This window comes from Nematolebias whitei, chromosome 11 (assembly GCF_014905685.2).
Source record: "Nematolebias whitei isolate Nwh7 chromosome 11, NemWhi1, whole genome shotgun sequence".
In the NCBI taxonomy this organism is placed as follows: domain Eukaryota; kingdom Metazoa; phylum Chordata; class Actinopteri; order Cyprinodontiformes; family Rivulidae; genus Nematolebias; species Nematolebias whitei.
In genome coordinates this window covers 496884-508256 of record NC_056508.1, presented here as the reverse complement: position 1 = coordinate 508256, position 11373 = coordinate 496884, and the positions used below count along the sequence as shown (strand labels likewise).

Below are 11373 nucleotides of genomic sequence, written 5' to 3'. Positions count from 1 at the left end.
TCTGTTAACTTATTTTATATATGAATATTTCTGTTCAGTGCCCTGAGACGACTTCTGTTGTGACTTGGCGCTATAGAAATAAACGGAATTGAATTAAATCTCTGAACCAGATTCTACATAAACATCTATATTTAAAATGTTATAGGTTTTCTTCATCATTTGATGTACAGTATTTGCACTCATTGTGTCTATTTTTATTGTTCAATTTAGATATGTGGTTTTGTTTCTTGTATACAGATTATTTTATTTTAGTTTTGATTTAAAGTTTAATGCTTGTTTTGTGATTTGTTCATCTGTGGGTTAGAATAAAGTTGAACCAAAGGCTGCGTCTCTTCTTTAAACATGTTAGAGGGAAATATTCCAGAGAGATCCAATAATTTTGTGTCTTTTTATGATTTTTCAGCTGAGTTAACCTTAACAGATTACAAGTAATAGTTATTAGTAATTAGTTATTAGTTAATAGTCATTAAAATGAGAAATAGATTTCATGATCTTCACAGATAAGAAAAAAAATTTTTAAATACACAAAATGTTATTTTAATAGTTTCCATCCTCCAGGTCTGCCCATCTGCCGGGATCAGGGTTTGGCCTTCTTGATCACGTGAGTCCGGGTTTTGGACCCCGACCTTCTGTGAGTCAGCAGCTCGTATGATCCTCCGCAGTGACCAGGGGAGCTCGGAGCCAGAGAGACGACCTGAGCGAGCTCCGAAGCTCCGGTGGAGGACCGGGAAGACCGGCGAAGCTACACCTAGCTCGCTCTGAATTTTGTCGTCGGCCAATAAGCACAAAAAACACCTGGACTTCATCATTAGACCACGGTGTTGTCACTATTGTTTTTAAAATCTTAAAAATAGATCCAGCCGCTGCTCTGAGATACGAGTAATTGCAAATGGCAGATCAGTGTTTTGAAAAGTTTTTGAATGATCCAGTGACTCCTCCCACTGATCAGTCAGTGACCGACAGTGTTCTGACATCACGTTTTTGTGCCAGCTCGCTTGGTCCCCTTGAGAAGAAGGGACCAAAAAGGGGGCCAGCTCCACAAAAAAAATGACTGTGGAAAAGCGCTTGAACCTGTACCGAACTGACCGGAACCAGGCTGAAGAATAGTTGTGGAAAAAGCCCATAAGATCACCTTATGACGAGGAGATAGTCTTTTTTTTTTTTTTTTTTTTTTTTTTCCAAAAAAATCTAAATGACCCTAACAGATACTGCAAAACCATCAAATCTTTCTCAGGCAGCCCCCACTCATCTGATCTCCCATCACAAATTCTTGTTAACTCTGTTCCTGTGTCAAACAAGCACAAGATCCTGACCTGTTTCAACAAACATTTAGTTGCTTCTAGTTCTTTATTTGAAACAGATCAAGTTCAAGTTCAAGTATCTTTATTATCCCCGAGGGGCAATTAGTTTCACAGTCAGGAGATGTGTACATATACACACACATGCAAATACACACACATACACATATATACATACGCATACAGGTCCTTCTCAAAAAATGAGCATATTGTGATAAAGGTAATTATTTTCCATAATGTAATGATAAAAATGAAACTTTCATATATTTCAGATTCATTGCACACCAACTGAAATATTTCAGGTCTTTAATTGTTTTAATACTGATGATTATGGCATACAGCTCATGAAAACCCAAAATGCCTGTCCCAAAAAATTAGCATATTTCATCCCACCAATGAAAGACAAGTGTTTTTAATACAAAAAACGCCAACCTTCAAATAATCATGTTCAGTTATGCACTCAATACTTGGTCGGGAATCTTTTTGCATGAATGAGTGTTGGGTCTTGGTCTCTCAACTTTCTCTTCACAATATCCCACAGGTTCTCTATGGGGTTCAGGTCAGGAGAGTTGGCAGGCCAATTGAGCACAGTAATACCATGGTCAGTAAACCAGTTACCAGTGGTTTTGGCACTGTGAGCAGGTGCCAGGTCATGCTGAAAAATGAAATCTTCATCTCCATAAAGCTTTTCAGCAGATGGAAGCATGAAGTGCTCCAAAATCTCCTGATGGCTGCATTGACCCTGCCCTTGATAAAACACAGTGGACCAACACCAGCAGATGACATGACACCCCAGTGACTGTGGAAACTTGACACTGGACCTCAAGCAATGTGAATTCTGTGTCTCCTCTCTTCCTCCAGACTCTGGGACCTTGATTTCCAAAGGAAATGCAAAATTTACTGTAATCAGAGAACATAACTTTGGACCACTCAGCAGCAGTCCCAGGCGAGATGCTTCTGACTCAGTCTCTTGTTCAAGAGTGGCTTGACCTGGGGAATGCGGCACCTGTAGCCCATTTCCTGCACACGCCTGTGCATGGTGGCTCTGGATGTTTCTACTCCAGACTCAGTCCACTGCTTCCGCAGGTCCCCCAAGGCCTGGAATCGGCCCTTCTCCACAATCCTCCTCAGGGTCCGGTCACCTCTTCTCATTGTGCAGCGTTTTCTGCCACACTTTTCCCTTCCCACAGACTTCCCACTGAGGTGCCTTGATACAGTACTCTGGGAACAGCCTATTCCTTCAGCAATTTCTTTCTGTGTCTTACCCTCTTGCTTGAGGGTGTCAATGATGGCCTTCTGGACAGCAGTCAGGTCGGCAGTCTTACCCATGATTGCGGTTTTGAGTAATGAACAAGGCTGGGAGTTTTTAAAAGCCTCAGGAATCTTTTGCAGGTGTTTAGAGTTACGTCGTTGATTCAGATGGTTAGGTTAATAGCTTGTTTAGAGAACCTTTTCATGATATGCTAATTTTTTGGGACAGGCATTTTGGGTTTTCATGAGCTGTATGCCATAATCATCAGTATTAAAACAATTAAAGACCTGAAATATTTCAGTTGGTGTGCAATGAATCTGAAATATATGAAAGTTTCATTTTTATCATTACATTATGGAACATATTGACCTTTATCACAATATGCTAATTTTTTGAGAAGGACCTGTACATATATTTAAGTTTTTCATTCATTAATTCATTCATTCAATCTTTATTTCTATATGTAAATCCCAATGAGCCTCGAGGACTCATTTACAAGAGAGACCTGATTTCAACAAATGAAGATGACAACAATGGACAGTTTTAAAAAGTCATACAGTCATACAGATTTTTTTTTTACGAATAGGATGGCTAAAAAAAAGAAAAGTAACAAAAAACTGCTAGATTCTAAGGCTAATGTAGAAAACTAAAAACAGGAACATGTCTGCATTGGTCCCTGCCAGGAGTCCAACAGATTCTTAAAGTCACTTAGAGAGGTCAAAGGTCGAGAGCTTCAAAACTTTTTGTAAGATATTCCAGGAAACAGGAGCGGAGTAGGAGAAGGTCCTTTTGTCTAGTTCAGTCCTCACTGAGGGAACACTGCAGGTAATAATGTCCTGAGAGCGCACGCTGTAGCTGCACTCACACAGAGACATGTAGGAGGAGATGTATGAAGGCAGCAGACCAGGAAGTGATTTAAAGATGAAAATGTACCTGTGAGAGAGTCTGTGTGAAGTTAATGGTGACCAGTTAACCAGTGATTACTGGGTGCAGTGGTGGGTACGGTAGTTACAGCCAGTTATGAATCTTAGTGCACCAAGATAGACAGCATCCAACATCTGCAGCATCCAACATCTGCAGGGTTCTTGTAGGAGCGTTAATTTAAATAATGTCACCGTAATAAATGGGAGGAAGGAAAGTCACAGATACAAGGTGTTTTCTAGAGTTCAGGGTTAGACAGGATCTGGTTCTGAAAAAGAAACCCAGTTTAACTTTCAGTTTCTTTACCAAGTTTTCCACATGGAGCTTAAAAGAGAGATGCGAGTCGATCAAGATACACAAATATTGATAGGAATCAACAAACTCAAAGGGGGCACCATTTGAGGATGAAATCAGAGGAAGAACTGCTGGGACCGACTTCCTATTTGAAAAAAGCATCCCTTTGGTTTTGTCGGCATTTAGGACAAGTTTGAGGCGAAACAAATCAGTCTGGATGATGTTGAATGCAGATTTCAAAAGCTGGAAAACCTTATCAACTGTTTTAGCTCGACAATAAACAACTGTGTCATCAGCATAGAAATGTATGGATGCATTAGGGATGTTTTTACCTACATTATGTATGTAGATTGTAAAGAGGGTGGGTCCTAAGACTGAGCCTTGTGGTACACCATTGTTGACTGTTAAATAACTGGAGGAAGTACCATTATGTTGAACACATTGCCTCCGGTCTGAGAGATAGTTAGAGAACCAACCAATGGTGTGATTTGAGAAACCGATTTCTGAGAGTTTATGACACAAGATGTTCTGATCCACAGTGTCAGAATCTTTAGACAGGTCTAAGAAAAGTGCAGCACAATAATCCTTAGCATCCAGTGCTTCAACATCATTAAGAACCTTCAGTGAAGCAGTGGTTGTGCTGTGTTGTTTCCTGAAACCAGATTGATGTGGAGGTAAGATGTTAAATGAGTCCAGGTCATTTTTGATTTGAGAGTTTATCAGTTTTTCTAGAACCTTGGCTAAAATGCAGAGTTTAGAGATTGGTCGATAGTTGTTCAGTGAGGTGGGGTCACCTCCCTTCAGCAAAGGAAGAACAAAGGCTGTTTTCAAGTGTCTGGATGGAGTTTTGTCTTATTGGAGAGATTGAAGATGTGGGTCACAGGGACTGTGATGATATGAGCAGCCAGCCTTAAGAAATAAGGTGGAAGTTCATCTGGACCTGCAGATTTTTTAGGGTCAAGATCTTTTAACAGTTCATTGACCTCACTGACTGAGAACGGAGAAAAAGAGAAGCTGTGATTAACTGAGGATTGACTTGTAGGAGGGATTTGATTTGTAGAAGTTTGGTTATTAAGTGAAGTGGCTGATTTTCTGTTAGTAACTGTGTCAAATAAAGAACCAGAAGCAACAAAATGTTTGTTGAGACAGTTCAGGATCTCGTGCTGATTTGACACAGGAACAGAGTTAACGAGAAGTTGTGATGGGAGGTCAGATGATTGGGGGGTGCCTGAGAGAGATTTGATGGTTTTCCAGAATCTGTTAGGGTCATTTAGATTTTTGGAGGTCTGAGATAAGAAATAGTTGTGTTTTGCTGCTTTGACAGCAGTTGTGCATTTATTCCTCATCTGTCGAAAACTCAACCAATCAGTGTCTGAGTCAGATTTTCTCACTGTGGCCCAAAAATGATCTCTCCTGTGCAGGAGGTCAGCTAGCTCTGGAGTAAACTGGGGGCTGTCTCGTCCCTTTATTCTGAGCTGACGAAAAGGAGCATGTTTGTTCACAAAATAAATGAAACTATTATGAAAATAGTTCCAAGTGGAGTTCACATCATCAATTAATAGAATACAATGCCAGTCAAAGTGAGACAGATCCCAGAGGAATGACTGTTCACAAAAACGTTTCAGATCCCTTTTTTGAATTAATCTGGGCTTAGAAGGTGGAAGTTTAATATCTCTAAGAGTCGCTGTCACACAGCGATCATTCAAAATGTCAGCGAATACACCTGTACCAGGGAATTTGAGAGGCATATTAGATAGAAACAGGTCTAAGATGGGAGATTTTTCAGGACGATTTTTGTTTGGTCTAGTGGGAGAGTCGATCAGTTGGGTTAGATTGAGACAGGCAACATTCCTTGAATTTAATCACAGAGGGGGGTCGACTTATCCCAGTCAATGTTGAAATCTCCAGCCAAATAAATCTCTTTGAATTTTAAATTTCCAAGGAATTCCATCAGGGAGGACAGAGCCTCAGGTGTTGCTGAGGGGGACGATAACAACCCACTACAGATAAGATCTGGCCTCAATTCAAAGTGATGTTTACAGCTAAGGCATCAATTTGGTTTGGAATTGTTTTAGCAGACAAATGACTAGCAACCATAGAATTTCTGATGTAAATAGCAACTCCACCCCCACTTTTTTGACGATCACAGCGATAGATGTTAAATCCATTGATTACCAGGTCATTATTCAGTACAGATTTGTTGAGCCAGGTTTCAGAGATGAAGATTACATCTGCCCCAGAAGAACTGACCAGAATTTTTAAGGCATTACATGCAGAAAATGAAGTCCTGACATGTTTTTAAAGTTATTTGGTGTCCTATAAATAGTGGGGGGTCCAGGGTTGGGCTGAATCCCTGACAGCAGTAACAACAATATTATCAGACATTTTCTTGAGTTTTTCTCGTGACTGATGTGTAATTACAGGAGTTAATAGTGTGACAATTAGCCCCTATAATTGAACCATGAGAAACATTAATGAAGATGCGATCATTCAGAACCCAAAAACAGTGAAAGTTGCAGTGATGGGCAGATCCAGGTGTATTAACAAGATTCAGTGACTCCAGATAGTCTGAGATCTGAAAATAATGACAATAATATGAACGGTGCAGAAAAGTCTCAGACCATAAAGAGTCACAAATCAAATAGGCAAACAAATCCGATGAGGTGGCCCAACTGCAGTTTGAGTTGGGCTGAGGGGGGCTCCGGCCCCCCTGCGAAGATGGATGGATGCTCCCATGAGAAACAGAAGCTGGGTCCAGAACCAACAGGCAGAAACAGATAATTTGCAGCAAATAGCAGAGCAAGCTGTCAGAAAATCCTCCTGAAGTGAAAGGCATGGTCCTAGCTCGTTTCAGGTCAACAGGGGACAACAGTGTGATCCGGAATAAAATTCATTATTATCCAGGTGAGTTTGGATGGAGGCCTGCAGCAACTCCGATGCAAATTCTGAACTTCTCTCAAGCACCACGCAGCGCTGCTCCTCCACTTCTATGCACGTCAACTCCGCACCCAACAGCACAAGAGGCACCCCCGGTGAAAAACGAGAATGACCGGAGAGGATGAGGTTGAAGTCGTCACTGGTCCGGTCCGGTTCTGCTCCAGTCTGGCTCCGGCGCTTCACAGCACGAGAGGCGAAGAGGCTGAAGTTGTCCCTGGCCCGGTTCTGCTCCAGTCCGGCTCCGGCGCTCCACAGCAGGAGAGGCGAAGAGGCTGAGGTCATCCCTGGCCTGGTTTCACTCCGGTCCGGTTCCGGTGGCGCTTCAAAGCATCAGAGTGTCTCCTCCAGGCGAATACAGCGATTCCACGGAGGTGGACAGTTCTTCATTAAAAGGTAACGGGCTGCTCACTGAAGCTGAGAATGGCTCTGTTAAAGACGAAGTCCCCCACAGCCAACTTGGTTTGGTTCTGGTCCAGTTCGGGGGACACAGGTACACTTCCCTCACACCAATGAAGACACCACGAGGGCCAGTCCAGCAGAAAATCAGCGAAATACCACCCAGCGATTCTTGTCGGGACCAGGTAGAACCACAAAGGTCCAGATGAGAAGGTTGTTGGGCTCCAGAGAGAGAGAAAAAAACACCGGACCTTCGTGCGACAACTCCCCAGCTCGAGGGGTCACCTGGCCAGCAGGGTGCACTCAGAGTGACCGGTGGGGTGGGAGCGGCCGGTCCTGGACCAAAATATATTTTTGGACGGTCCCGTCCAGCTCTCTGAGTCACTGAACTCCGAAATCGGTTGGAAGGGGGACCAACTTTAGTCCGGTTCGAAAAACGGGTCAGTTTGATGATAAAAGACTGCAGAAAAGCCAGAGGGAGCTGCTGTCCATCAGCTTGCCGGAAGTGACATGACGTCAATCTGTTTGTTCTACAACTGGGCTACAGAAACCTGCATCCAGATGGAAGCAACCTGAACTCACCATGGAATGGATGATCAGGATCTGCCAGAATCTGCCTGGCCTTATTCACTGACTTCACCTTGTGTAGGTCAGCAAGGTTACGTAGGTCTATGCCAGCAGTTTTGCTGCACATCCTGACAGTTCCCGAAAGTTTGCTCCTGTTCTTACATGTCAAAAGTCCAAACCAACAGATGAAGGTAAAGGTTAAAATAGACTCAATAAAACATGAATAAAACTTTCTCATAAAAGTTGAATCAACATTAAAACCACAAAGCTTCCGATAAAAACACATCCTTTGGTGGGCCTTTTTACAAAGTGAGTTCACATGGAGGCCTTTTTTTCGAGCGGACCGCTGCAGCGAACTAACGGGGAAATCACGAAAAAGAACCAAGGGGAATTTAAAATAAATAGCTCATCCAACATTTCTGTCTACAACGTCCTCCTGCACCTGCTCCTCCTGATAGCTTCTCCTCGCAGAAAAATAAAACTAAAAACTAGAGATGCACGATCCACTTTTTTTAACTTCCGATCCGATGCCGATACCTAAACCTAAATATCGACCGATACCGATCCAGTTCCGATATCATGATCATCAATGATTTTACATGAGGCTGTAATAATCTCCTCTCAAGTACAATTTGTACCAATATATGCATGCATGTCCAAAAAGGCAACTTGAGGTAAGTTTTATTAATTTTGGATAAGTTTTAAAGTTAGAATTAAATTCTGCTAACACAAAACACGTTTCTTTTTATTCCTAGTTTTAAAGTGGATATTAAAGTGATTAATTTAAGTGATTGTTTAAAGTTATTTATTTTTTTTAAATAAGGGGCAGATATAAGAATTATTTTTCTTCTTTCTGCACTCTTTTCATTCAATGTTTTCTTTTTGATGATTTTTTTTTTTTATTTTGTTTCTTTTAAATGAATGAATAAATGAATGAAATAAAATAAAATGTTAAATGGCTTCAAACACCTGCTAAGTTCATGGCATAAATGAACAGGCATGTTCTTGTTTTTAGTATTTTACATCACTTTATAATGTAGTTGTTTTTGTTTTTAATATAATTTTCAAATCATATGTTTTTTTATGATTGTCTACTGTTGTACTGATAAATATCTCCTGGAGGGTAAACTATATCTTGGCTGCAAGTATCAAGCTGTGAAATCTTTAGTTTTCTACAACTGATAGCGGTTGGTCATTAATTACGATGAAGTTTAGCAACTTCTCTGTAAACATTTGAGCTCCGTGGTTTCAGCGATGTCTTCTTCTTGTTCATTCCAAAGCAGGCAAACTGATTTGGGGCAACTGCACTCAAGTCTGCCACTCCTCAGAGACGTTAGCTGTTAGGGATAGCAAGATGGCCGCGCTCAGAGCAGTTGCAACTTCACAGGCTCCCGGTACCATCCCAGTTTTTAGAAGTTTTGATATTGACTCTGTGCCTGACTCCGCGCGATTTATGCGTGTGAACTATAGCCGAACCGAACTGATGAGAATAGGAGCGGATTTGACACGAAATATAGCAGAAATCAGCAACAAACTCAAAGCTACGCTCGGCAGAATGCAGATCTTAAAGTCATCTACCTGGAAGCTGCAGCAGAGGTGTTCCAGCGGGCAGAAGAGGAAGCGCTGCTCCCGGCTTAAGAGGAGAGGATGCCGAGCGGGGGTTATGGTGAGGCTACGAGCTAACGCTAAAGCCGGTAAACTCCCCATGCCGTCTCTCTTTCTGTCGAATGTCCGCTCGTTGGACAACAAGGTGGATTTACTTCGTCTGAGAGCGGGCGCATCAGAAGAGATGAAGAAGTGTGCAGTGCTTTGCCTCACGGAAACGTGGATTACAAGCGAAACGTCGGACACAGTCTTCCAGCTGGATGACAGACTTTTTTTTCGAGCGGACCGCTGCAGCGAGCTAACGGGGAAATCACGGGGAGGCGGAGTGTGCATATACGTGAGTAAAAGTTGGTCCACGAACTGTACTGTTGTAAATAGCTCATGCTCGAAGGCTTTGGAGCAAATAACAGTGAAATGTCGGCCATATTATCTACCCAGAGAGTTCACAGTGACTTTCATCTCTGTCGTTTACATTCCTGCGGACGCTAATGCTAATGAATCACTACAGGAGCTACATGATATCATCAGCTCGCTGCAGAACAAACACCCCGAGGCTCTGTACGTGGTAGCCGGAGACTTTAACCACGTGAATCTAAAGGACTGTCTCCCAAGCTTTAATCAGCATGTGACGATTCCGACACGTGGAGACCGCACGCTGGACCGTGTTTACACGAACGTAAAAGATGCATACAAAGCCGAACCCCGCCCCCACCTAGGACTGTCAGACCACATCTCAATCTTCCTGGCTCCTGCTTACATGCCCCCGCTGAGACGCTCCAGACCGGTACAAAAGGAAGTTAAAAGCTGGATCCAGGACAGTGGCCCCATACTGAGAGATTGTTTTGATCGAACAGACTGGCAGGTTTTCAGAGAAGCTGCTGAAAATGGAGGTTTGCTTGATCTTGACCAATACACATCCTCAGTTCTGGGTTACATTAGTACATGTACTGACACAGTCTCCACTATCAGAAATGTTAAAAGCTACCCAAACAGAAAACCTTGGCTGAATGCAGAGGTGCGTACCCTGCTGGAAGCCAGGAACTCTGCCTTCAGGTCTGGAAACTCAGAGGAGCTGAGTAGGACAAGAAAAGAGCTGGTTGCTGGTATTAAGAGGGCCAAGGCCACATATGCAAAGAGGATTGAGGGACAATTCATCTCACAAGACCCTCGGAGCATGTGGAGGGGAATTAAGTGCATAACAGATTATAAAGGAAGGAGTGAACAATGCCCCAAAGACCCATCTCTGCCTGATGCCCTCAACAAGTTCTATGCACGCTTTGAAGACCCGAACAGACCACCCAGCACCAGACTCACCTCGCCACCGGATGAAGAGCATCTCAGCGTGACCTCAGCCGAAGTAAGGAGTACCTTCAGGAGGATTAATCCGCACAAAGCAACTGGCCCAGACAACATCCCCAGAAAAGTGTTGAAGGAATGTGCTGATCAGCTCTGTGAGGTGCTGGCAGACATCTTTAACACCTCACTTACCCTGGAGACAGTTCCCACCTGCCTGAAGACTGCCACCATCATCCCAGTCCCAAAAAGCTCTACAGTGACTGGTCTGAATGACTATCGGCCAGTGGCCCTCACCCCGATAGTCGCTAAATGCTTCGAAAAACTGGTCATGACTCACATCAAAACAACCATCAACATCAACGAGGAACCTCATCAGTATGCATACCGTGAGAACCGATCAACAGAGGATGCAATCTCCTCTGTGGTCCACACTGCGCTCAACCACCTGGAGCAGAAAAACTCTTACGTCCGTATGCTCTTTGTGGACTTCACATCAGCCTTCAACACCATGATCCCCCAAACCCTGATGGACAAACTATCCACACTAGGACTAAGCCCCTCCATCTGCAACTGGGTACTAGACTTTTAACAAACAGACCACAGTTAGTGAGGATCCACAACCTCTCCTCCTCCACCATAACCCTCAGCACTGGCTCTCCTCAGGGATGTGTGTTGAGCCCCCTCCTTTTTACTCTGCTCACATATGATTGTGCAGCTACCCATCCAGGCTGTCACATTGTAAAGTTTGCAGATGATACAACGGTGGTGGGATGCATCACAAACAATGATGAGTCCAGCTACAGGCAA

At 43.1% G+C, this 11373-nt stretch overlaps 1 protein-coding gene across 1 annotated transcript in view; it reads right to left on the bottom strand.

Annotated features, from left to right (window-relative positions):
• LOC119417417 (laminin subunit alpha-5) overlaps positions 1–11373 on the bottom strand; it is a gene marked incomplete at its 3' end in the record, with an annotated part of 231477 nt that overhangs the window by 102611 nt on the left and 117493 nt on the right.